Raw genomic sequence first — 27,638 nt, 5'->3', positions numbered from 1 at the left:
TCCACAAGCGTCACCCTGACAGTCAGAGCCCACCTGTCAATCCGCGGCTCTAATTGTTCACTGGGATGGCTTTCCTTTCAACGCCTCTCTGTCTCCGCTCATAGGAGAGGCGCGTCCCTGTCCTGGACATGCAAGTAGCCAATTTTTAAACTAAAAACAACAGAATGACATTCAAAAACTTGACGTGCAGCAAGTGTGTGTGTGTGTGTGTGTGTGTGTGTGTGTGTGTGTGTGTGTGTGTGTGTGTGTGTGTGTGTGTGTGTGTGTGTGTGTGTGTGTGTGTGTGTGTGTGTGTGAGAGAGGGAGATATCTAAACATTAAACAGGGATTTGGTAAAAGTTCCTGCTGATACTGTAATACAGTTAGTACATGTATTAGATTAGGACTGATTTAACGACAACAATGCAAATCTTGCATTTTCAATTGGAAAACATATACAAATACAATTTCCATATGAAATCGCTAAAATCTCCATGAAATATACTAGATTTAGATGGTCCGGCACATGGAGGATAATTACTTAAAGCATAGCAAAATCAGGCCTGACTGATGGTTTGGATTACAACCTGAAATAGCCAAATAATTCATGTCAATAGTGAAACTGCTGAAAATGACATTACATAAAAACACAACGATAATAATAAAAGTGTTTCCTTGAATAAAACCCAATTTGAAGACTCTGTTTTTCTCTTACTTGAGCACAACATGTAGGATAAAATAAGGACTTTCCCTTGTTCAGACAGTCTTAAATGTGCAAATCCGCTCTTGCTCTGCTCCAAAGTTTGCTTAAAATGTGCATATTTTCGGTGACCTCTTTAGCGGGACAAAGGAGGCTGCAGATCGATTCGTTACACCTTTTTAGCGAGGCTTGTGGGGAAGGGGAGGGGCTCTGAATCCACAAGAGGCTCCATTAATAGCCTACACTCCATCCTAACTATTATCCACCATAAAGTGTTTATACAGGGCACACTAGTAGGCTAATGTTACCTCCAATGAGCGTGATTTATATAGAGAGAAGGAAAATAAGTCTAAAGTTTGTATTTATTTCTGAGTGAGTCAAACACAATATGCATTGGTTGGTATGGGAGCTGGCTCAGTTCACACTGGATGCGATCTTCTTCCGCGTGCAGCCATCCATAGGACTTTAGGACATGACTAACCAAGCAACGGGATACAACCGGGGGTTTGGACTGGATCTTTGACCAGAAACCGGATTACAAACTCTCTCCAATCCTGCTTTAACTGACTCTGGTGAGTTTCCAAATCTACTCTCCCCTACCTGACGTTTTCTCAGTGAACATGTAATAAACAGCCAGTGTCTCCTCGTCATTACGCACAGCAGTCAAGCTCCTCTGAACATCTCTGCGTCTTTACGCCCGGTTTCTGAGCTACTGCCAGTCTGTAAAAACTGATAATCTGCGCAGAGAGGATGTCTGAGGTCGCCTGTTATGAAGTAAAGGAAATACCAAGGACCGCCCCAACATCTGTTTGTCCCTGTCTGTCAAAGCGGCCTGCATGCTGATTGATGGAGCCGATTTACGTCACCAATATCTCCATCCCAAAGTCTAACGAAAGACAGACGGATGGACAGAAGAGTCACAGATATATACAACAAGATATTGTTCATTGTCTTAGAGGTGCTTTAGAAGCATTAAAAAAGTAAGCCTACTTATTCAGACTTATCAAATTTCAGAAACATTTCTTACAATTTAAACAAACACCATAACACAAAACCTAATCATATGTTAACATCTAAGGAAACAATGTTTAATACCAATGCCTTTATTTGCAGCCTTTGCGGGCTCATTTAGAATAATACACTTGTTGAATATTTTCTTCGAGGTATATTCAATGTGGGACTGTTTTCAGATTGCAGTACCTCACAACCAAAACTAAATCAGTAAAGGTTGGCTGTGATTACATAAGGGACACAGATCTATCACAGCTTCTGAGTTAACATTTTCATTTAAAAAGAATGTACTAGTTGCTCTGATACTAAGCAATATAAAAGAAGAATAAGAAAAACAACATGTTTCATCGACCACTTCAATAAAATCATACCATTTGGCTTCTAAATTATTTTCCATCTTCAGTGTTCATAACGATTCTAAACGGTTTAGGTTAGTGAATAAAAACTTTGAACAAAACAAACCTAACATCTAAAAAATATACAATAAAAGCTAGACATTGAAATACATTTTAATATTTGTGGTATTGGTTTAGTGAGAATTCTTTCATTCTGTAAAGGCTTTATGTTTTTAAGCATAAGAGACACAGCAGAGGGATCCAGTGCAGGATCTGATCCTGGGCCAGCAGGGGGGGACATGTGGCTCAAGAGGCAAGGGTACTAACCATACCTGAACTGAAATGTCTGCACATAAACAGGACTTGATAACGATATATGATCAAATTTTCTTGTAAAATATACTTAATTTATTATCATGATACATTTTCTGTCTTTGTAGTAAATTCTTTTCACAGCATATTTATATATTTTAACAGTATTTAGCTCATTTTCATTCAGATTAACTCTTTCTTTGACCCTCATCTCTTTAAATGGCATATATACAATACTGTAAAAGTAAAACATGTTGTATATCCATGAGTGTCATTTGATGTATTTGTTGTCATTATCTTCTTAAATGTATTTTCATAAAAATCCACTGCTCCTCCCTGAAAATCAGATTCAGACGATGAACGATTCAAATGTTTCAGTTGAGATAAAAAAATCCTACTAGGAAAAATGCTGTTCTGTATAACCTGTGACCTAATAAGAACAATGTGACTCAAGATATGTTTTATAATATCTTAAATACACGATTATGATCCATATTTGCTGCAGAAGCTACATTGTGAGGCAGCCACCCGCGTCCGTATGCATGTATGACAAAAAACAAACAGTTGTCTCCCACCCCCCAACTTACATGAAGCCCCTCTTCAACATACTGTGGCACGGTGACAGCGTGATGACATGTCGTCCTGTTTCCTTCTCTTCTGTGTGACGATACTGTGTAACACGCTTGTAGTCGTCATGTATATTTTACATACATATTCCCTACTTACTTTTGTCTCGTCCTTTTTTTCCCCTATGTCTGACGTGACCATCTACAAAGAGAAGCTGTTTACAAGATCTGCTGGATCGTACTTAAAGGAGCTCTGCAGGTTGTCAAATGAGGTGAGGGACCTTGTTTGAAAAAGTTTAGAAGCTTAAACTGATAGGAACAACCATAACAAAAATGTAAAGATGTATTCTTTTTTATGTAAGTATTGTAACATTGTGTGGTTTCCGTATATGACTAAATCCACATGTTTTTCACACAATATTAAAACATTTTCACATATTATGGAAACATTTACTCCTATGAAAGTGAGTAAACAACAAGTTTTTTAGTAAGTGAGGAAGTTCTTTAATTTAATCTAATTGTCTATTATAAATGTTGTCAACTATAGCGCACATTTTTCACATGAACATTCCAGAATAAAAAACACTATAGCTATATTTTCATTTAACTTTTTTCTGTTTTCCGTCCAACAAATCGGAACATGATTTGTAAAATTGTCTGATCATTTAATAAAATAAAACAAATATAAAATAAGTATTGCCTTAAGTTTTTTTTGTCTACATTTTTGTTGAAATCCAAACACAAGTCGAGCTGTTCTGCCTGCCGGTTGAACATGCGATACATGAAATATGCAGCTCTAAAAATATCCGAAAACACTATCACAGTAAACACAATCTTCTTTCTCTTCTCTATTCTTCATCATCTGCACTACTATCTCCATCCTTCTCCTCACAGTATTACTAACAGCATCACTACCACAGAGAACATCACATGATCTGGTTTTTGAAAAAGAAAATACAATTATAGAAAATGTGCCGGAGCCACACTGCAGCAAAAATGTAATTATTATATCCTTTTTTTCATCAGTAAACGAGCTGAAAACCGGTTTTAGTGGATCTGTATGCTAAGCAGTAAATATAAGTGTTTGTGCTGACAAAGTTTGAGGTGAATGTATGAATATGATCCTTTACACTTTTATTGGTTTAATTAGGTGATGAAATTCAGTTAAGGTATATTTTGGAATTATCTTGCAAAGCGTATCAACAAAAAACATCATGACATAAACCAAGAATATGAAGTCTACCTCTTAATATTCATAAATAATTAACGGTGTATTTGCAGGTTTTGGCCTGTGGCTAAATACCCGAGCTATTTTGCAGCCATAAACTTTTGATGTCAAAAGGTATGTGCATGTGTCAGCATTCAAATACTGCAAATTTGCTGTCAGAGGTGAAACGTGGTGTTTAACGTCTCAGCAATATGCTTTTTGACAAACCTCCTCTTTTAAGTTTTATAGAAATCTGCCAGAGCGCTGGACGTCTAAACTTATTCTTAGTGGACTGAAAGAGAGTCATTTTTTCCCCCTTAGTGTCATTCAAATAAGTTAACATTTGGAATGACGAAGGTTTACAGCTTATGATAATGCCTCTCTTCATAATCTTGAGTAATCTTCAATCAATGATGGGTCCTATCAGATTCCAGACACCCATTGACAGCCTGAATATAAGAATATATAATAAAAAATTAATAAAGAAAAGGCTCTAACTTTGACACAAGCTATATCTCCACATCTAACAGATAAGACTGCATAATTAAAATGCCAAGTGTGAGTATGAAGAAAAAGAGAGAGAGAGGAGGGGGGTTGATATTTTATAGAGATTTACTTTTCCATGACTTGTTTAATGTGTAGTCTTAAAATACAATGTGTTGCTGTAGTTTTGACAATGCAATTAAAGGTTTTTAATCCCCACCTGAGCTTTTTCTGATTTTGTCATTTTGGACAAAGTATGTGATGAAATGCCGTGCAGCGGTGACAGATGCAGGTTTATTAAAGGATCCGAGTCTCACAGGGATTCCAGGTTTTATTTTACAGCAACAAGAAAACTTTGAGGAGAGGAAGCTACTTCAGCATGTTTACACGAACTATGAAATAATCGTTCAGCAGAATATATACAGTACAGAACATCAGGAAGCACAGGTTCTTAAACACGAGCTGCAATTCATACCAACCACAGGCACAACTCTATCTGAGATTTCCTGCTTCCTGGATGGAAACAGCATTGCTAAAAAATCTTCCCCAACTCGACTAAATAAAGTGACATATTTCACGTTTCCAAATACCACCCTTTCTGACACACACACACACACACACACACACACACACACACACACACACACACACACACACACACACACACACACACACACACACACACACACACACACACACACACACACACACACACACACACACACACACACACACACACACACACACACACACACACACACACACACACACACACACACACACCTTCCCTCTCCTCCTCCTCCTTTTCCCTTTTGTTTTCCCTGACACGTGCACTCCAATTAGCATTTTTCCGCCATTAAGGAAGAAAAGAAGCAGCCAAATGTTTGTCTCACCAAGCTCCTTTTCCGACAAGACTCTGAGCCCTCGTAAAAAAAATACAACATTCAGATTGACTCGATATTATCCTCAATGTTAACATGATCTTCTTCACATAACAAAAGCTTTGTTTGGGAAACCGATGTGACAAAGCCACCGATAGCGTTTATAAGAGCAGTTGTCTGTCTGCATTTGGAGCAATTAAAACAATTTAAACGACTTTTTGTGAGAGAACGCAGAAAAGATTATTTTCTTTTTTAAAGACATCCTGTAATCAGTTATACATTTTGTAAATATTTCCATTTCTTACATAGAGGAATATATTTCCCTTTATGACTCCTTCACACAAGGAGCTCCCTATAACCCTTTTTGTACAAACACGACAAAGTGTCTTGAGGATTACATGCTGTAAACTATATCCTAACATTCATACAGAAAGACTACAGTGAGCAGTGGAGCCATTTCGTTATCAGTCTTCTTACACGTCAAATAAGTGCGTTCTAATCTTCAGCTTTATTCTTAAATTTAAATCTGCAAATCTCAAATGGCTCAGATCTATTGCTGCGGGTTCTGGCTGCAAAAATGTGTCATTGCTGCTGGTGTGCTGTACATTAGGGGAGAAAACGCTCTTAAAAAGGTGCTTTCCTGACATTAGAATGACTTGTGTGCACAGCGCATGTCGATCCGTGCAGTTTGAGGCATATATTTATGAATAGGAACCTTTAATTAGGGCTTGTGTTTCCTCCCTAGTCACATTGAGGGATGGTCCTCGCCGACATTCATTAATGATAATCACCAAGAGCGATGGCATAGCTACAGGCCAAGTCTCCGGGGACCCGACACTTGAAAAGAAGCATTAAATTACACAGAGGGACTCTTTAATTGCAAAAAGGAAAATATATAGCCATCATTGTTAAATATGATCTTTTGTAAGCCTTTACTGGTTCAAGGATTTGTCTAAGGGATTTTTATCCACAAACTCTTTCAAAGGAATCTCGTGCCACATATCTACTATAATACGCACCATGGCCATTTTTTAAAAAAACAATTATTTTTATCCCTCTTGCTTTTCTTTAATGCAAATCAAGCAAAAACTGTGAGTATATGACTATTTTGTACATTTGCATTTTGTTGTAAATTCAGATTTGACATGGAATTCAAATGCAAGTCGCATACAAAACTGTTCAAAAACGGCTTCTTGATGCAGAGAAGGACCATTAGAGATTAGAGCACCCTCTCATGGGACCGGTGGAAAACAGATTTTGGAAATCCATATTCAACACATTCTTAAAAATATACAGAACCATCACTCCTCAATGCACTTAGTGTTTGCCGCATTGGACGTAAACATGTGTTGTCTCTGGCAAATGTGATGGTCCTGTTTGCTTGAAGATTGAATCAGTTTTAACTGCCATCAGTACACAGACATTGGGTAAAGGAGGTTGTGAAGCACATTTTGTTAAAAATATTCAGTACTCCAATCAAGGATCAATCCTGAAATGCTTTAAAGTTATTTTAAAAAGATGAAGGAAGATACATTGACTTGTTACAAACCTTTTTACTTAAATCTATCTATTTATGAAAGGCAATTTTCTCTTATCTCAACATGTTCTACTGATTGCTTATCTTATTTATTTATAATCATGACTATGTCGTTTTTCTGTTGTTTGTTCTCTCCTCTGGCTTAGTTGTTCTTGTCCTCAGTGAAGCACAAATATATAAATGTATCACATATTGTAAAAACTGATACATACTTAATGGAACGATCTTGATCAAAAGAAAATGTGCATGAACACACACACACTGACACACGCACATTTGCACTCATACACACCCGAAACTCATGACCTAATTGCTCAGTCTCACTCAACTAATTAATCACAGCTGACTTAACATGGTGACAAGGTTAGGTATGTGACATTCTCCAAAAATCTGTAATTCTGCCTCCTCTTTCTCCCTTTCCTTTCCCCTTCACAGCCTTCCTTCTTCTTTTCTTCGGTGGTTTTCTTTGCTTCTTTCCATTTATATTGTTTGTTTCTGTCTTTCTTTCAATCATCCTTCATATTTCTTTCTTTACCTATTTCTCTCACTTGTTCTCTTTCCTTCTATTTCTTAGTTTTGTTCCTTCCTTACTTTCCCCCCTATCAGATCACGTAAAGCTACAATTCAAATTGAGAGCATAACTTGGCCCACATCTATTTTTACCTGTTATTAGGGGTTGGGTATGGGGTGGGGGGGGGCTTTGCAGAGGTGAAAGTGGGCATGCTGGGAAAGAAGGAGGGTTAGGGGCGGGGTCACAATGCTCCATTAATCAAAAAGAATGACACTCAAGTCGTCCCTGACAACCAACCTGCCACCCGTACGTCTGTTCCCCTCCTCCATCCCACTCAAACAGGACAACTTTAGTGATGGGGGGGGGGAGTGAATACAGAAGAGAATGAGAGAGCGGGGCGGTGTGGGGGGGTGAGCGAACTTTATTAATCAAGCATCTCAGATTAATTGTTATGAAGTGTCACCCGTAAATTCTCCATTTGGATTTAATAATCTTGGAGGTAGACTTAACAATCCCTGTCGTGAATTGAGTTTTATTGAAGAGGCTGCGGAGAGAGAGGGAGAGACAGAGAGGGAGAGAGATGCAGTGACACAAATAGCTTCTCAGCGGACAGTCCCTCTCCGCGTGACAGTTATGAAATACAATTATCAGCCAGATCTGCTTAAGAATTCATCAACTGCACCCCTGCCTTCTAAAGAGAGAGGAGGAAAAAAACCCTACATACAAAGCAAGTCTCAACTGATAAGACTTCTCTTTTCCCCGCAGTCCTTAAACTATCATTTCAATTTTTCTCTGTCTCCGACATATAAAGTCACTGTAAAGGTATGGTGCGCATATTGCTTTGAAAGGCCTCTGTGCGTTATATTAAAGCATAAATCATGAGGTAATCAGGGAATATGGTAAATGACACACCACATGCAAATCAGCGCGATAGTGAGTAGTTTGTTTGAAATGTATTACTCGTTGGTTTGCATCAGGGTCAATAATAGCAGTTAATCTACGCGAGCAGAGAAAACATACTGTCAGTGGATTGTACAACGCCCTGTCAGCTCTCAAAAGTAACGGAATCATAAAACGCAAATGATTTCAATCAATTGTCGTCTAATTGCAGTCATATCTTCTGAAATGACCGAAGAACAGCCACAATGTAGGTTGACAGTATGCATATAATTAGCATAGCTTTGCATATTGCAATGCCATTAATGTTCGTTTTATTGGAGGCTTGGGTTTTCCTGCACGTTGGTATTGTCTTAGGAAAAAGGACATCCGATTGTTATAGAGATGGTTTAACTGAAGTATCATTGAGACAAAAAAAGGGGCTAATTTCTTCCTCAAAGTGCAGCATCTGGGCTTGTTTGTATCTGAGAACACTATTTTGTCTGATCAAGGGGAAGCTATTTCCAAAGAAATGTAATCTATCCAGTGAGTATTGGTTGACAAAAGACAGATCTGAGGGATAGAAAACAACTCTGTCTTTGTTCAGAATAATAATGGAAAGTCTTTATGTGACAATTTTTGGGAGTAGCTTGTTAAACATGTGCCTTTAACTACGTGTTCCCCTCTGCCAGATATCATCCTGATCAATGACGCCGCGGCTCTGTGAAAAATAGCGATGGCTGGAGCCGCGGTAAATGTTTTAGCTATCAACACTGCTTCATCCCCCGTCACCAAACACCACAGTCAATCCTTCACTGACACTAAACCGCGGCCTCAGCCTGGTTAAATCCAAGCCCATCTTCTCCCATCAGTAATTGCAGTTGTCTGCTCGTGATGTGTGACTTGTGAACCATTCCTTCATCTGTTTTTCAGGAGTCTGGAGCTCTAATTCAATGAGATGGTGGAGAAATATTTAAATAACGTTGTGACACTTTCACACTACAGGAGGCCAGACCACGGGCAACCCCTTGGTGGGTTTACATGTACTGTAATAATGTGATCGAGACCAAAGGAACGCAATACATATACTACAGCTATCCTGTTAACTCTTTAGGTCACATGATTACACATCTCTCATTCAAATTACATCTGTCATTGAATGCAAATTGGTTTGACTGACATGAATCTATCAAGGAAGAACTATACTGTAACTGCATTAGAAAGTTCTATAAATGTACTTACATTGTTTTTTCTATGAACTACCTCATATATTTGTGGATATCACCTATCAAACAGCTTATGCCTTGATTACAAATTTTACCTTCATGTTTATTTACTTTTGGGTTTTAAATAAAAAAACAAAAATACAATGTCTTGATTGTTTGAATATGAATGTTTCTATTCTTCTGCAGGGTTTCATTTTACACAGAAAAAACTATTGCAGTTGAGTTGCAATGAAAGGGAAACATTGCATTACATTTGAAAGCCAGCTGATACTTAATCTCCAGTTTCTTTTAAACAGTATATGTTGATATTGAAGTGTCCAAGTCAGGTAATGTTGTCAGCGCACAACAAAGTCAATAAAAAAGTGCTGTTTGTTCCCTGTTTTCAATGCATATGAACATTGGACGACTCAATTGCTGCTACGTGGTTCTTACTGCAAAGCTCCACCAACCTTAACAAATGTATTCCAGCCCAAAACAGATCCCTGACCTACTCCTATTTCTCGTCAAGCTTACCAAACTCTTAGCATTGTTATCAGGGTTTGACTGCAATACTGTGCCGCTTATCTTGAATATAAGATATATACGTTGTTGCAAGACGCCCGTATACAACAACGCGCCATTGGAGCTCAGTAAAAACAAAGCTGTTTATGCCGTCTGACGGTCTATCTGACTCGATTTTCATATTTTTGGAGTAAATATACAGTTTTTGACGACCATAAATAATGTTTTCTGGCATCATTTTAACATTTTACAGGGAAAATCTGCATATTGGTATGAAGGCGCACACCGGAAATAAGAGGGTGCAGCCTATCAGCCGGTTTTAACAAAACCCTGGTAATGCCCTGTTAAGTATTTTTTTGTTCAACAGTTATTTGTAAAACATTTTTGAAATAGACTCATTTAAGCAATTCTTTACAAACAATTGTTTTCACAAACAACCCATAGTTGTCATTTATTTTAACAGCTCAAACTGAGAACCAATTTCACTTTGGTATGATAACGCTTAGCATTTAATCAATAAATCAAATATGTTATCTTGTCAATCATTGTTGAAAAAACTGATTTATATTTCATTTGCCGTAATTCATAAATGTGTTCATCAAAACATGCTTGTACATTTGAGAAATGATTGCCTACCACAGTTCTCATCACATCAGTAAATCGAGCACAATTATTTGAACAGCATGATGCATGTTTTTACAGGATAAAAAAAACAGAAGATCTATCCCTCCCCCCACTGCCCCCTCCGTTCATTGCATCTGCCCCAGTGGTCAAGGACACCCGTATCAGTGGACGTCAGGGTAGGCCCCATCCATCAGAGGGCTATGGGTAATGGAATCAACCAGTGACAATGATCATCAGCACTGCAAACAATGGCCCATAAACATCCCTTGACAAGTGGTCAAATGCGAGAAAGGCGAGGTGGGGGGTTGGGCGAGGGTTTGAGGGATTGTATGTGAGCATGTGTGTGTGTGGGTGTGTGCGTCCACATGTGTGAGTCAGTCAGACAGAGAGAGAGAGGCTGTAACACGAGGTGAAGTAGCAGAGATATGGTGAGGAAGATATCTCCCCGGGGATGATGTGGTGAGCCAACACGCTACCTCTGAAAACAAATGTCCCCTGTGGGTCGGAGTTCAGACATGCCTCAGCTCATTTTGAGAGTTCGCTTTCCTTAGCTCTATCTTCCTTTTTCTCATTCCTTTAAGATAAGTTTTTATCTGAGTTTCCCTTTATCAGACCACTAGCAGTATTGAGGACAAGGGATAACTGCCAGAGGAAGATTTATAAACACACCTATGCCTGCTTTTTAATGAACACTCCCATTTAATATAGGAAAAGGAAACTTATTACCCAGATAAAACACTTTAAGTTCAAGCTTACAATTGCTCGCTCCTGCCAGAATACTGTAAGTAAAATGTGTCCAATAATAGTTTCTCTTTCCCTCCCATCCAGTGCTGAGTGAAACCCAATTAGAGAGAAGTTGAGCATTTCAAAGAAAGCAACAGGGAGTTCTTTCTTTACATTAAGTTTCCATCGCAAGAAGTAGTTGTTGCTTTTGTCAAGATGGGTGTTTCGTCACTTCATTTTTTTGTCAGCTAGTTTCCATCACTGCAACACACACACACACACACACACACACACACACACACACACACACACACACACACACACACACACACACACACACACACACACACACACACACACACACACACACACACACACACACACACACACACACACACACACACACACACACACACACACACACACACACACACACACACACACACACACTTAATTAGCCATCATTTGTCTCAGCTTCCCTCTTTTCCGCTGTTTATCCAAACGTCAGGAATGACACTGGCCAATTAGTGCAATGAAATAGTTTAACCCTCTCTAACACTTCGAACAGTAATAACGAAATGGGATATTTGCACCAAGGACTGATTTGTTGCATCGTAAGTGTGTGCGTGTGTGTTGAAGTGTAAGAAAAAGGGTTCAAACAAAAGAGAACTGTGAATGACACAGCAGGTGTTCGGTAAATATATTATTTTGTTGTTTTTCTCCTTTATTAGGTTAATATTATTTGTATAACTTTATTTCAGGCTCATCACAGAAAAGATGGCTTTGTTATTGGCACATAACATGTGTCTTAGTGTGATAGAGAGAATCATTATTTTATGTTTTGTCATTACTGGCAGACTAAATTGACCCTGAGATTGGCTCACTCTTGAAAAATCCAGGGCAACAGCTGGATAATGGGTGCCATAGTGATTTACTAATTGTCTTCAGGACTCAAATTAATAATTGGCAAAGCTTCAGCTGAAGTGCACATCTAAGTACTCTTTGTCGTTCGCTTGTATCTTTAAAAAAAAAAAACGGCAAAAGGCAGCTGAGAAGATATCATTAACAGTCTCTCCAAATTGAAACAGTCATCAAGAGTGTCTTTAAATGTCTCCGGGAGCTTTTTGTTGAGTGCAAATGACATCTCGCTCATTTTGCTGGTGGCTACATGACTGATGTGTTGAATAAGACAGTCCGTTTTGACGCGTTTGAAGGCCGAGGGTTTGAAGTATATGATTCTGAAGTGCCAGCATATGCTTAGTGAGATAAGTAATTTGACACACAGACATCACAGCCTGCAAATCTTTCGTCTGGCTGCCTTGAGTGTCCACGTCAGACGCTTTTTCAAGAACACTTTACAACTGTCACAACTGACTGTCAGCGCGCAAATGACACACGCAAACGAGCTCATTTTGAACACAGATTAAGACAGCTGTCATATTAAAAAATATATAGAAATTCATCTGGACTGAAAATACCATCAATTTGATCTCAGGCGTTTTAAACATTAATTTGCTATTTAAGAAACAAACAATCTTCCTTTTTAGCGTTAGTTTGTTCATTAGAGTAATTAAATTAATTAATCACTCTCGGGAGGGATGCGAGAGTTTAAAGCAGGACTTATTGAAAGCAACACAGCAATAACGCAGACGCTCATGATGGAAAGCTTCCCCTGCTTTATTCCTCTGAATAAGACATTTGACTGAGCAACCCCAAGACAGATAACTACCACACAGTAATAAAGACACTGTATATACTGTATATATGCTTACACATGAACACACACACATTCACACACACGCCAGCCGTGGGGGTCAGAGCTGCAAACGAAGTCGCTGACATTGTGGCACTTCTTTGGCAGCGGTGTGCAGGTGTTGTCTGCACACAGGCGTCTGAATAAATGGATCTGAAATGATTTACCTAGGGTATCTGCCACCTGAGCACCCACACATGCACTGCTCTCCTCATACACACTCAATTACACACACACACACACACACACACACCAAAAGCTTCTCCCCTCCTTCCCGTTGTTCATACATACAGAGACGCTGACGCAGAGACTCACCTACACCAAGAGGGAAAAGAGAGAAATCTGGCAGAGCGGCATCCCATTGTGTCGCCTTGAGTCACATCACCTGACAAGTACACAGATTTACCAATGTGAGTTTTATGGTACAGTTTATACTCTCATTGTGTGATTTATACCTATTTGTTTTAGGATATAATGGCTAATATGACTGAGGTCACACTTGCAATAGCCCATTCCCTGACCTCAGTGAAGTCTGCAGCATTATGGACTGAAATATCCCCCCCTTGCATGCTAACAACAAGAGACGTCTCTACAGAGGCAGCAGCACACAGGACCACTGGCTCAGGGCGAGACATCCGGATCACAGCGGCTGTTGTCACCTACCAGCCAGCTGCAATCATCCTGCAAAGGGGTACATCTCTTTGTGTTTGTGATGAAAATGCAGCGTATGCAAGTTAATAAATACGATATGCATGTGTACCATTTTGGTCATTGTTCATTCACAAATACCTGTTGACAGACACAGGCACATTTGTTTTAGTGAGTGTTTTCGGATAGTGAATGGGTGGGCGGAAGGCCACCTTTTCAAGTCCCCGAGCGCCGTACATACGATAGCCCACTGCTCCTAACTTTAGGATGGATCAAATGCAGAATGTAAATTTCCCATCTGAGGGACGATTAACAGTTCTTTCTTCTTCTTCTGAATGTTGTGGGCATTTTAAACAAATGAATCACAGATTTTACCTTTTATAGATCATTTTTATATTTTGCATGTTCAGTGAAGCACACCTAGCTGCATAAGTCACAAGGCATGCAATTCGCTACTTTTTCACCTGAATTTTCAAGAAAAATTCAAGTAAATTGATCTTTGACCCAGAATATTACCCAAATTGCAAATTCAATTCAATTAAGAAGTCACGTAATGGTGTTATCAATTTAAATGTCAAAACCAGTCTACTCTACTCTCCTATTCTACTGTGATTGCAGATATAAACATCTCAAGCATGGCAGAAAAGATCAGAGAGGATGCAGTAGATTTCACCAGGTTGGAAAATAGATACTGTGATTGTTTTTATTCCAACATAGTAAGTATCTAAGCCTGTTACCTCTAACTCATGCACACATTTTGGATCAGTTCAGCAATTCAAATACATAATGAATGAGTAATAGTAACTGAAGTGAAATAAAATGATCATCAGGCTGGTGCGGGATTACGGCTGTGATTCATTCTGCACATTATGCAAACTGTTACATTGTTTGTAATAAGCAGAATAAGGTGGAAATTCGAGATATTATTGAGGGTATATTCACTCAATAAGAGGAACGACCAACAAAAAGTATGAGAAGAAGAAATCTGGTTAGGTATACAGAGGGATAGCAGTTCAACTGTCCAACTCTGATGGGAGACACGTCCCCGGCAGATGGGCAAAAAAGTTGACACTGACACAAAGGAGAAAAACAACAAAGTCATGAGGTGAAAAACGGAGGCATCAGAGAGATACATCATCATCCCACCTCTCTGACACTCTGTAGGGCTTGACCTTACCAGGCTGCTGGGTTGTCAAAGTGGCGTAATCCAGTATCAGGCGGACCTGCTCTGCTCTGAGAACACGCTCAGCCCTGACTCCATCAGCCAGCTGATACATGTGCATAAAAAGGGGTTTTAACAAAGACAGCACCTTGAAGATATGGGTGAAAAAAAAGGAGGAATTAGATATCTTGTGTACAACACAGAAGTATTCAAACTGAAATTACGTCAACTAAAATGGATACATATGGTTTTAATTCAATTTAAATTGCTTCTAGGTTTCACATTAAGAAGAAAATGAATATTACTTAAATGTTAAATGGCATATATTTAACATTACAGGCTCTCATGAAAAAAACACGTGGTTTGGTGGAATCAAATAAAATTATATGTCAAAAGTGTCCGAGTGTAGTTATCCTGTAAGCCTATACTGTAACATTTGCACCTCCCCTATGCACTGCCCACCCACACAGGTTATTTCATTAACTCATGCACTGTGATCACAGAAAAAGTTGTATTATAATTACACACCCTCCATTTTTTTCATACAGAAGTATTAATTCCACTGCAATTCACAAAGTCCAATTTAAAAGTAGCGACTAAGAAGAAAATGAATATCATTAAAGCCGTATTAAAAATAGTATTGACCTTTCCATGGATGTGTAAGTGGACATCAAACACAACTTTTAAAAGTCTCACCAATGTGGAGTGCTATTAACATATGCCGGTCTTAATAAATTATCTCTGTCACGTTATAAAAAAAAATTAAGCACAACTCTACAATTTTATGAGCCTGTAAAGGTGAAGGCCATGCATATTAAGTTTTTCATGCACCGTGAACTTTTGAGGCATGCTACAATAGGTTATATAATTAATTTCTGCAGGGATCCCAGAGCTATATATTTTCACCGGTTTCCCCCCTTCTTACAGGGTGATAGTCCCTTGGTGTTGGAGAATGTAAAACTGAATCTCCATTAATATCAGGGTTCAAAGTTCAACATTGCTGACTCCATCTCACAGAGCAGATTAGATGGTAAATATTAAGATACAAATCACATTATAAGGAATTATTTCCAAAAATTACGGAAGGCAAATGATGCAAATGTTTTCTTTCACTAGAAACTATTGTGTTTTGACTAACGGGGGAAGAACATTTGCAGTATGGTTTGAACCAACACATATTAGTCCACAATACGATTAGACATTCCTAATTCCACATACACTTGAGTTATTAGTTTACCAGACACAAACAGGGCTATAAAGAGTGTTCTGTTTAAGGGTTTATTGTGTTCATCAAATACTACACTTGTCAGTCTTGCAAAAGTATCCCAACACATTTAATCTAATTGCACTTAAATGTGGGATACAGACAAGCTGGTTATTTGCACAGAGCCTCGACTCGTGGTTGTTTACAGAACTGTAATCATCTGGTTTACTGATGGAGTTAATTTTAACCTGCACGACATCCTCTGCGTGCATGAGAATGTGAAATCATTTTGCTTCATTTCTTGTGATAATTGGTTTCTGGGGCACTTATTCACATCTTAACATCACTTGCTCTTCTCATCTTTTTCTCACAAAGATTTTTTCATGTGAAGTGACAACTTTCAGACTCAAGACTCATTTGAGTTGTTTAACAAGCTAACATCTAACAAGGTGATTATGATTACTACATTCAGATGTGTTATCAGTTTAATGCTACTTTGTGTTTTTTTAAAGATTTGTTTTTTTCCACCATCAACAATAAGGCAACATCTTGATCCCATGCAACACTAGTGCATGCTTGTTGCAATAAAAGTCTACATTTCAAACCTCGGCAGAGCCGGTAAAGTCAGGTTGCATCAGACGATACCCTTTAAATTACACAGGAGCACTTTTCCATTGCAAAAACACATCCAGTTAAGTTTGGTTGAGAGTATACAGGGTACCAACAGACCAGAGGCCTTTTGTTCTCTAAGCCATGGTACCCTGTTGTGATTTTCATTTCAGTCACAGTGTGTAAAACTTGCTAATTTGATAAGCTCGTTCTCTTCCTCACTCATTCTCTCACTCACACGCTCCCCGTTTCAAACTGCAGCAACGAGTGAAGAGCTTAATCAACGTCATTAAAAAAACTCTTTTAAGTGTTAGTTCAGATGCTGGACCTTCTGTTGACAAAGATATGTTGTAAGCCAGCTAGTTATTTACTACATCTTAATAGTGATGCTTTAATATCAATTAATAAAGTGCAATTTAAAAAGTAGAGTTATAATTTGGGATTATCTTCAAAAGCAGTCTTTGATCCCACTTCACAGGCATCTCTTACCTTGATTACTTTAATAGTGAAGAAATATTCATCTGCTGATGTCTGTATGAGACAAGATCATATCAGGAGGAGCTCATTTTTTAAAAGATTTATAAACAGATTTATGGATGTCTTGTCTCGATGACCTGCAAACACGTTGAAGAGTGGATTCAAATGATTATAATCTAAACAATTTGAGAGGATGTGGTATTAATTCGGCAATAAATTGTGTCAACAGAATTGGGGAAAAAATATTGTTAGATTAGAAGTGTCATTTTTTAAAAAGAGCTTAACCTCGGCAAATTAATGTATTCATATTTGGTGAAGCACCCACGATTTAGTCAATGAGTGAATGATTAAAAGGTCTTGGTAAAATAACTCAGGAGTGAAGTTTTACCACATTCAAATATTTTCAGAGTCTCTGCACCAGCTCTACAACACAGAGAGAACCGAACACAGGTAAGGTTGCACTCTGGAATGATCCCCTGCAGCTGAATGCTGTCGACACATGAGGCCAACATTTCGATGTACATGACCCCTTCCCAACTGTTACGACTCAACACCAATATTACTTGTTGTTGCCACTCAACACATGACAGCTGAATGGACACAGAGGGAAAGTTTGGTTCTGTGTCTCGCTCTTCCTTATCTGCCACTTACAACAGAAAAAACAAGCAAATCCAATGCACTCGGGTGGTAAAACGACACGCAACAATAGCATCCAACGATAGCACTGTCAAACAACGCCATTTCTCTCGGATGTTAAAAGCTTTAAGAGCTGAGGCCTCTGTGACATCCGTAGCCTCTGCATGTCAAAGATGGTTGAAGACTTGAGAGCAGGCCTCTGTTTTAAAAATACCATGTGTGGGTGTGTGTGCACGCACATTTCCAAGCAGCAAAAGTGACATTTGAGGGGCACTTTACAGAAACCGCCGGTTGCTAGGAATCTTCTGTATCACCTAAAGAGCCTTTGTCAGTCATTGGAAAGCTGTCACCTTTCGGGGGGCCGATACGGTAGGGGGAGCCGGCTGACAGGTAGGAATTAATGAGAGGTGTATGACAGCAGACCTCAGTGCTCTTGTGTATGGGTGTGTGTTTGAGAGTGTGTCCACATGTGTGTGAGTGAGGTCCTTTGTCTCAAGAGGATGAACCACCTTCTTTTGTCACCGTGATGCGGGAAGAATAGGAAGAGTGAGACGGAAAGAAGACTCGAGAGATTTCTTAGCATTTTGACACAGATAAACCTTCCAGATTGGAGTTTTTTGTTTGTCATTTTCCTGTTTAAGTGCCTGATTTGTTGGCTTAATGAAAGCACCAGACAACACAAGCAATCCCATTTCAATAGCCAGTCCCTCACAGCCATACGGATGTGTGATTCTCATAATAAACACCTGTGCACACTCTGACAGGGATGCAACAGCGTAAGAAGCAATCACCCAACATGTTTTCACCTCTGTTCACCTCCCTGGCTGCATGAGACCACAAGTACAGAACAACTGAAGAGGCTCTTCAGCATGGTGCCAAATTACATTCTCTCCTACCAACATGTGCGTGTCCGTCTGCTGTTGTGAGTGTGTGCACGTTGATGTAATAATCTGCGTTCCCTTCGACATTACACAGTTCTCCATCGCAGTAAATGAGTTCTGTCAATGTTTCTGCATCTCAATTACACAACAGAAATAATAGGAAGCGGCGTGGCGGAGGAGGGGGAGGAGGATGGGGGCAGCTCAGCGGCAGAGCAGACAGATCAAAGACTCCGTCAATGACTCTTGGTGACTTGTTCTCACTCGGTAAGATGGAGCTTCGCCATCAGTGTTTAACATTTTAACAATTTTTTAAATGGCTTTAAAAGTAATTTAAGGGTATGGCCAGAAGACAGCATTCATCTTTGATGTGAATCAACCAATCATGAATTTTACTGTCTTTCATCCGAGGCCAATATAAGCCTCTTATTGAAGTGAAAAGTTGTAAAGTAGACCGCATTGCAAAGTCTTGTAGCTAGAAAATCAATTGTGTTATGAAAATATTTATTATATGGAGGCCTTTGCAAACCCCTAATACGATATGGATACTTTTAAAGATGTCGTGAAAGGCAAAATTTGATGAGAGAATTCTCAAAATCAATATGTAGTTTTGCTGTTTCATCCAAGGCATGTATGCAGTTGTTTGAAGGATATTTCAGAACAGTAAAGAAAAAGAAAAGCATATAATTATAATATATATATCTGCTGAGTTTTCAAATATTGTAGAAATTCACTGATATTAAGAACTGCATTTTTTTGGTATTGCAACATCCATGGCTTACTGTTGATAGCAATACCTATGACACAGCTGACGGACCAATGAAGATCTAAAACTATTGTGGTTAATATGCAAACAGTAATAGTTCATTAGTGCTCGTTGAAGCTTCATAATAGCTCTTGAAGAACGTGTTTACATTCAAGACAGAGCTAATGCATGGCTACATTTTGAAACTGGCCTCAATCGTGTCTGAACATGAATGTTCTATACAAAATACATATTAACCAATGAGCTAACTTGCCAGCTAGTGGTTATTCAAATACTCCAGACTCTTTACTAGACTAGTTTTTCCCTTAATCATTTAGGATTTCTTATGGACATTTAAGTCTCAACCACGTGTGAAGATATAACTGTCTCGCTAACAGCATTAACTGAATGTTATATTCAGCGGGATACTGCATCTGAGTGATATTCTCTCAAACAGGCGAAAGATAAACAGTTAAAATCAAACTGTCTTTTAGAAATCTGACGAACAGTAAAAAAAACAAACCCAAGGACGAGGAAAGAGAATAAGAGGAAAAGGTGTTTAGATGTGTGTGTGTGTGTGTGTTTTCACGGGAGTGAGTACATTCTGATAGGAAGATGTTGATTTAAATAACTGACTCTCTGAGGATCTGACATAAAACTGGAAAAAGAAGAAAGAGATGGAAGAAAAACTGAAAAAAACAGCCTTCACCGAGTGAGTTTATCAGCTTGGCACCTGCTACTGGAACATTCTTGATGAACCAAAGGTTGTCTTCATTAAGCGCATTAATATTCATGACGCATGGTAATTTTGACACAGAAAAGGTCTTGGTAACCTTTTCGCGTGTGAGGAAATTTTTTTACTTCTCAAGGAAATTACAGTCCAGCAATGACTTAATTAATGCTCGCTTTCTTGGCCACGGTTTGAGGGCCTGTCAGTTTGGTGCAGCTCTGGCTGTCAGGCCCGCCGAGGGCTCAGGGAGAGAAGGATTGAAGGAGGGGAAAAAGGCAGGAGAGGAGAAGAGAGGACAGGAGAGGAGAAGAGAGGAGAGGAGAGAGCAGACAGATGAAGTCAACATGCACTTGTCTTACCCCAGAACATGGTAATAGGTTTACCTTTTGCCTTTTAGAGTTATTTTTCTCTCTCTCTCACAATTTATTTTGCCCTTTTACCCTTTACGAGTCCCAGACTTTTTGATTTACGAGAACCAGTAGTTGACCCAAAAAGATTAGAAATAATTCATATGGGTGTTCTATTTGAGATTAAAAATATTACATATGCAGCAGTGTTGCCATTTGTATATGAAATTAATCTACCACTTGATATTTCCTCTTAATATATACCCATACTCATGTGCTTTGTTGCCGTTATAACCGACTTGACGATCTATTGAATGAAACCTCTGTAGGAATGTTTCATGGTTGACAATTTTACAGCAATATTCATTTTCCCCACTTTCCGCACGCACACGCACACACACACACACACACACACACACACACACACACACACACACAGTTTCCAATATAGTGAATCATGGCATGTCCTGCTCTAACATTGGGCAGTAAAAAATGTGAACATAAGGTAGCATTTCCTTTATCATGTCCCATAAAAATAGCAATTTGCCCAAGCCCTTGTAGCACAATATGGAAGGCGGTGTGTTTGGATGATAATGTTGAGATGACAGATCGCTCCATACAGGGAGGTTTCTCTGCTGTCTGCCCGCACCGTACAATAAATCGCAGAGGAAGACCAAAAGAGAAAGAGGGAGGGAGGGAGGGAGGGTAGGGATGGACATGAGAGAGGAGGGAGGGACAATGAGAGAAGATGAGCTGGGGTCAGCGATGTTGGGGAGGGTAAATCCACCAGTCAGTTGGATATTTGTACGGAAAATAAAACATTTCCAAGACCTATAAAGACACAAATACCTGCACACGAGAAGAGGAAAAACATATCTGTATCAGAAAAATCAACAAATAATCTGCCCATAATCTGTGCCTTTGTTGTATTATTCTGCTGTCTATAACGATATTAACACATTATCATCCTTTTATTAATTAACTAAAAACACCAGATTTCTGCCTTGCAACGTCTACCATTTGAGCCTTATTAAGGAAACACCTCATTGAATCCACAGACATGCTGCTACATGTTTCAGTTGATCATGAGCATTGTTTAGTTGACATGAATATATTGTAACTGTGTAAATATTTCGCTAATATCTTAATAAACTTATCTATTTCAAACAAATGCCTTTGGCTCCACTGTGCATTTGTGGATGTGACAGTTTGTTGAATATGTAAATGCTGGTGAGTCAGATGCTGAGACTGATAAAGTAGCTCTGTCGATGCGTGTGTGAGTTACACTTTTCCTTTTTTTTGTTGCTCAAGATGAGTGTGTCTCTTCTGCTGTGCTTTGTTGCTTTGATCACGCTCACTCGGCTCATCGCTCACTGCAAAACCTGCCTCAAGGAGTGTGTGTGTGTGTGTGTGTGTGTATTTGTGTAAACAACTGAGTTCTAGCTATGTCCCTCCAAATGTATTTGTGTCAGGACTACAAACTAAAAGTATATACCTCTACCTAGGTTGCTGTGGGATGTTCAAATCCACTTCCACAGCATTGAACAAAAGCGTATAGTTGTGTGTTTCTCAAGTGAAACACTTAGTTTGTGGTATTTCCTCCCCGCTTTCAGACTGAGATGACTTGAAGTATCACCTTTTCAACTTCCAAGTGGTACTAATGCGGCTTTATGCAATTGAAAGCAAGATGAGGTCGCTTGTATGCAAATGAGTGTTAAACATCATCTGGTGACTTTTGGTAGCTTCCTTTTATTGCAAGAGTGTTGTCAAACTGCAGAGGACACACTGCATGTTGCTTTCTACACTGTTTCTTAGCCCAATTAATTTTTTCTAAATTGGTTACATCCCGATAAAATGATTGAAGATATTCTCTAACTCTCTTTTTCACTTGTGTTATTCTTCTCATCTCCGCAGTCCACAAATCATGGTGGTAATGAGATGCCTCATTCATTATTACATACACTATGTAGGTACAGCTTTGTTTTCTTTTTAATCACCAAATGTAAGAACTCTGATGAAGTAAAAGCATCGTCCTCAGCAGTTCATTCAAACACACCAACAAATTGTTAGGACACAATGCCTACAAACACTTACATTTACTGTTTGTAGGACGGACTCAGATCATTAGTTAGAGTTACAGGGTTGTGTTGACAAATAACACCAAATGACAAGTGCAGGATCTGCCTTTGTGCCTTTTTTAAAACGTGATACTCAACCCTTCATCTTTCCTGCCCACTCTCTTCCTCCCTCTCCATCCCTCTTTCCCTCTCTCTCTGCTTGTATCTGTCTGCCATTAGGCAGATAGTCGCCGGTCTCATCTGTATCATGTCTCCGACCGTCCCCATAGGGGCACCACACAGTTGCTTGCTTAAGGATTCAGGAGCCACAGCCCCGTCCCGTTCACCGATCCCATGGATCAAACTGACACTTGGTCAGCATCAGCACATTATGAACTATGGCCACCTGCCACTGCAGACACATTGTTCCCTCTGTAGTAATGTGAAGAATATAGAGGGGACGGGCCAACTCAGGCTGCTGACAGCTTATTCTCTCTCTTATCTCCTATGTGCTGTGAAAAGTGGACGGTGGGACTGCATTGAGATGCGAGGCTGTGAATCATCCTATAGGCATGGCTTACTTTTCCTGTGTCCTGACCTTTACCCAGAATTCAAATGTTTTATATGGACTGGAGGTTACTTGTGCTGTCCTTCAAAAATACCAGTTTAAAAAAGTGAGATGAACTGTTCACAAAGAACATCTTTAAAAGGAAGCCAGGGTCAAAGCTTTTTTTACGTTCATTATGATGTTTTCATAATACACTCTACAGAAATGCAAGATAGTAATAACCATGTTGCTGATGTAGAAAAAAGGAACTGATCCAGATTCAGACCCAAATAGGACTCCAGCTTGCATTTGGCTGCCCCCAATCATTCAATCAGCCAAACACATAAAGTAAAGCAGAACTTAAAGTAACAGATTGTAATACTGCTGCACCTTCAACCCCCTGTGAACACTGCCTTTGGATTTTCATCATAACGATGCAATCTCCAGTGAGGTAGATTAAAGAAATGACCTCCTTTTCAAAGATAAATTGGACCAACACAAGATATAATCCATTTATTTTATTTCCTATCTTTCAAAAAGCAAACACACGTTGAGCCAGACGAATGTGTTCTTGCGTCCAGTGAAAATAAAGAGGTTTATCTGGACTGGACTCACCACAGCCCCCCTTTAGGATGTCTCACTCCTCTTCACACGCCGGATCCCATTGACACCCTTCATGTATGACCAGGTGGCACCCATCCACTGAATAATGAAACAGGTGATTAAAGTGAATGATGTCCGGCCATTTATTCTCTCAGGTCTCTTCTTTAATACCGCCATTAGGCTCTCGTGTCCAAACTTAGCTCATCAAATTGCTTCATTTATGGTGAACTGGCAGTGTGCAGTATATTGAGCGAAGATTGAGAAGCACTTCACATCACCCACGTTTGGATTTACACTTAGGGATTAATCTGACAGTAACACTCCAGTGTCTGACCACAGCAAGTCATTTATACACTGGAGGAGAGCGAGGAACATCTATTGTTTAATGCACACCTCAGCCTGAGCAGATAACTAGTGCTATTATCTTCTTAGTCAATCCAACTGTACTTGTTCATTGTTGGTGCGTTTAAGCTGAGGAGTAGTTTGAAAATATATATGCTTCCTGAAGTTAGCTGCTTAAAATACAGTCTATGAATAAAAAACGTAAAGGTAATTTGACAATATTTCACATGTCAGCATCAACTACCAACTATAAACTTAACAGGCATCCTAATTAAACCCAATCTAACAATAAAGATACCTATTCATTATAAACGTAATGAGTTATTTCTGCATGCAGGTCTGTTGCACAAAGGAATTACCAACCGTGTATCATGATTTGGTTGCTCTTTAAAGGCCATCCACACCAAGAATCACAACTTTAATAATATAGTATAACAATGTGTGAACCAACATTGACTAAGAATAACATTCTCCAATCCAGATATGTTGGAACCAAGATGGAAATTGATGGCTTAGTATAACTTTACTTTGAGGTAGAACTAAAGATAGAGCTATGAATAACAATGAAAGAAAACAGTTATAAAAAAGCTGATTCTGATCCAAAACAAGAAGAGTGGAGAGAGACGCAGTTTTTTTCAATATCTATAATTGTTTGCTAAATAACTATTTTACTAATCCAAACTACTGTGTGGGTCCAATACTTACTAATACAGTGTTTCCATTTGCTCTGACAGTAACCACAATGATATGATTTTATAGTTGTGGTGTGATGAGAGATTTCAACCCTTTTGCTCAGACAGTTCTCCAAATCAAACTGTAAATCAGAGCAAAAATTAGCTTCAACGAGTCTACTGCAGAACATATACCCTTATATTGCACAGTATGTCTCAGTCTTGTGTTATTTTTGCTGAAATGTTACTGTAATTTTATATTTGCCAGGATTTTTTTTTTCAGTTGGAAGACCAACAACATCTCACGTGGTTTTCGGAGCAGTGGCTCTGTACACTGCCACATGGTGACACTCTGTCACCTGGCATGTCAGCCCTGTCCATCAAATGCAGTGCCTAAGTGGAGGGGGGACCCAAACGTGTCACTAACAGTCGGGCATTACAGACAGCTAAATGTGCTAATGGCCCAGCTAATGCAGTGGTATTCACAGGTGGGTTGACCACACATGCACACAGCAGGCATGCATAAAGTGATCCCTACATTCACTCCCACTCATTCTGTCATTCAGTCACATCTGAGGTACAAGGATATTCACTCAGACATTAACACACAAAATGGGGAAAGGGGTAAAGACACTTAGATAGGGCATGCCCACTCAGAGGAACATGGACACACTTAGATATAAAAATAAAATAAATGGTAAGGGAGGCAAGTCCTCATTTTTTGGAAAAAGTTCTTCGGTCTTTCTCACTTTGTTCTTCTGAAATAAAAAAAACCACACTATTCTCGACAGAAGAGATAGAACATTTAATCCTTTAACTGATTAGTGGATAGACAGTGAAAGTAATATGCCATGCATTGGCTAGCATAGCTTCTCAAATGGGAGTAATTCCTGCCTTTCTCCGTTTTATGTTACAGTAAAATTTGCTTTTGAGCTGGTCAGAAAAAACAAGTAATAAGACATCACCTTGGACTCTGGGAATTTTTGTTTTGCAATGTTCTCACAACTAAACGATAAATCAATTCATTGGAAAGAACAGAGCCAGAGAAATCAAAGCTAAAAATAATCATTAATTGCAGCCCTACTTGACGGTTAACCTTCCAAATGTGTGAAGGAAGACTTTAGTGTAGAAAAAATGACCTTAGGGCAATTTGACACAGTTCTATTCCTCCAGGCAGAGCTGGTGTGCAATTTGTATGTATGTTTCAACTTTAAGCAGATGTATTGGACCACAAAACAATATTTTCGGACTGCATTTGGCATCTGCTTTGCTATATTTGGTAAATGCACCTGTACATAAATATGTAATCATCATGTTTGAGGTAAAAAGTCATAGCTGGCATGCACTGACAGGAAAATGCCTCCCATGACTTACGCATTTAACTCAATAATACCGGTACCCCATGCTGTTTCTGTTCTAAATACAGCTTGTTCTCGGTCAGCGTGCCTGGTTAAGTGGAGATGAAGACAACTTCCCTGCCAGGTCCTGAAGATCAAGACTTGACATCTGAGTATTTGTAACAAGGCTCTATCCACGGCATCTCTCTGTGGGACACTGTACACTCTTGTGGAAAGACGGTAACACTGATGCAAGGCTTTGAAAGCAGCAATTAGCACTCCTGGTGGTCTGCACTGTTGTGTTTTTTTTTTCTCCTTTTACCTTCCCTATTCTCTTCTTTAACTTCCCCCTGGGAATAGCTGTTAAGGGATACAATTAATTTTTTGACACAAAAATGAAAGTGTTAATTCACCTGTGATAATTAGAGCTATTCTTACCGCATGTTGATGAATGTAAAAATGCAGTGTTTATTTATTAATTAATTTCCGCCCTGCCGTCAGAATGAGAGCTCTCATAATTGTGTGATCTCGACTTAAGAAGGAAGTCTCAAAGGAAATAGATTATAGACCTGCCCAGCAGTAATGAAACATTGTCAGAAAATGTTCAGAAAAGTTACAGCATCTTTACTTTGATGTTGCTTTTTTTAAACACACGTCTGAAGAGTGTTTGATGGTAAGGCTGGTTTTGAAGAAGTATCAAGGATTTTATAAATTCTTTGAGGCGCGCTGGTGAGACATATAACAGCCTTTACATTTTAGGTTTCCTCTCTGAGAACATATTACAATATTAATATATACCAATTTGGAAATGCTATTTCAAAATGACACCATTAGGAGTATGAGATAAGCTATGTGGCAAGTATCTATTTTGTGACACCTAATGAAAACAATGCAGGGTGACATATAGTTCACCTTTTGATTCATAAAGCAAAATGAAATCAAGAAAAATCCAAAGAGAAGTTTTCTCATATTTGCTTAGATGATTACTTAAATTATTAGATCAATATATACAGTATATCATTTTCTGTCAAATCCATTAATCAATTGGTTGTTTCAACACTCACTGTGAACATACAGGTCAGAGACCCTGATAGGGAGGCAACAAAAATATTTTCTGAAAACCCATGCACACCAGTTTAACGTGGCTGAATTGTCTGACTCTCTCGGAACATTAAACTGATTAAACATGTCTTAACAATTGCTTAAATCTATATATTGTTCAAACCTTTGTTTATGAATTCTTCTTTAACCTTTGAGACCCCACAATTCCCCAAATCTACCAGTCTATTGTCCTTGGACAGCTGTTAATAAATATGAAGCAACAACAGGAAAAGTTCAGCTTTAGAACCAGTATGTGTTTCATAAACGATGCATCCAATGGGGCCCTGCTCGTTGTGATGAACCTACACAGATGCAGGTT

The 27,638-nt window shown here is 38.9% G+C and overlaps 1 protein-coding gene across 1 annotated transcript in view; it reads right to left on the bottom strand.

The window, feature by feature from the left end:
* The window catches only part of tshz1 (teashirt zinc finger homeobox 1), a 141,144-nt gene that overhangs the window by 27,554 nt on the left and 85,952 nt on the right, over positions 1-27,638 (bottom strand). The window lies entirely within an intron of this gene.

Source organism: Eleginops maclovinus, chromosome 13, assembly GCF_036324505.1.
Source record: "Eleginops maclovinus isolate JMC-PN-2008 ecotype Puerto Natales chromosome 13, JC_Emac_rtc_rv5, whole genome shotgun sequence".
Taxonomy (NCBI): domain Eukaryota; kingdom Metazoa; phylum Chordata; class Actinopteri; order Perciformes; family Eleginopidae; genus Eleginops; species Eleginops maclovinus.
The sequence above is the reverse complement of the archived record's forward strand: the minus strand, read 5'-3'. Positions and strand labels throughout refer to the sequence as shown.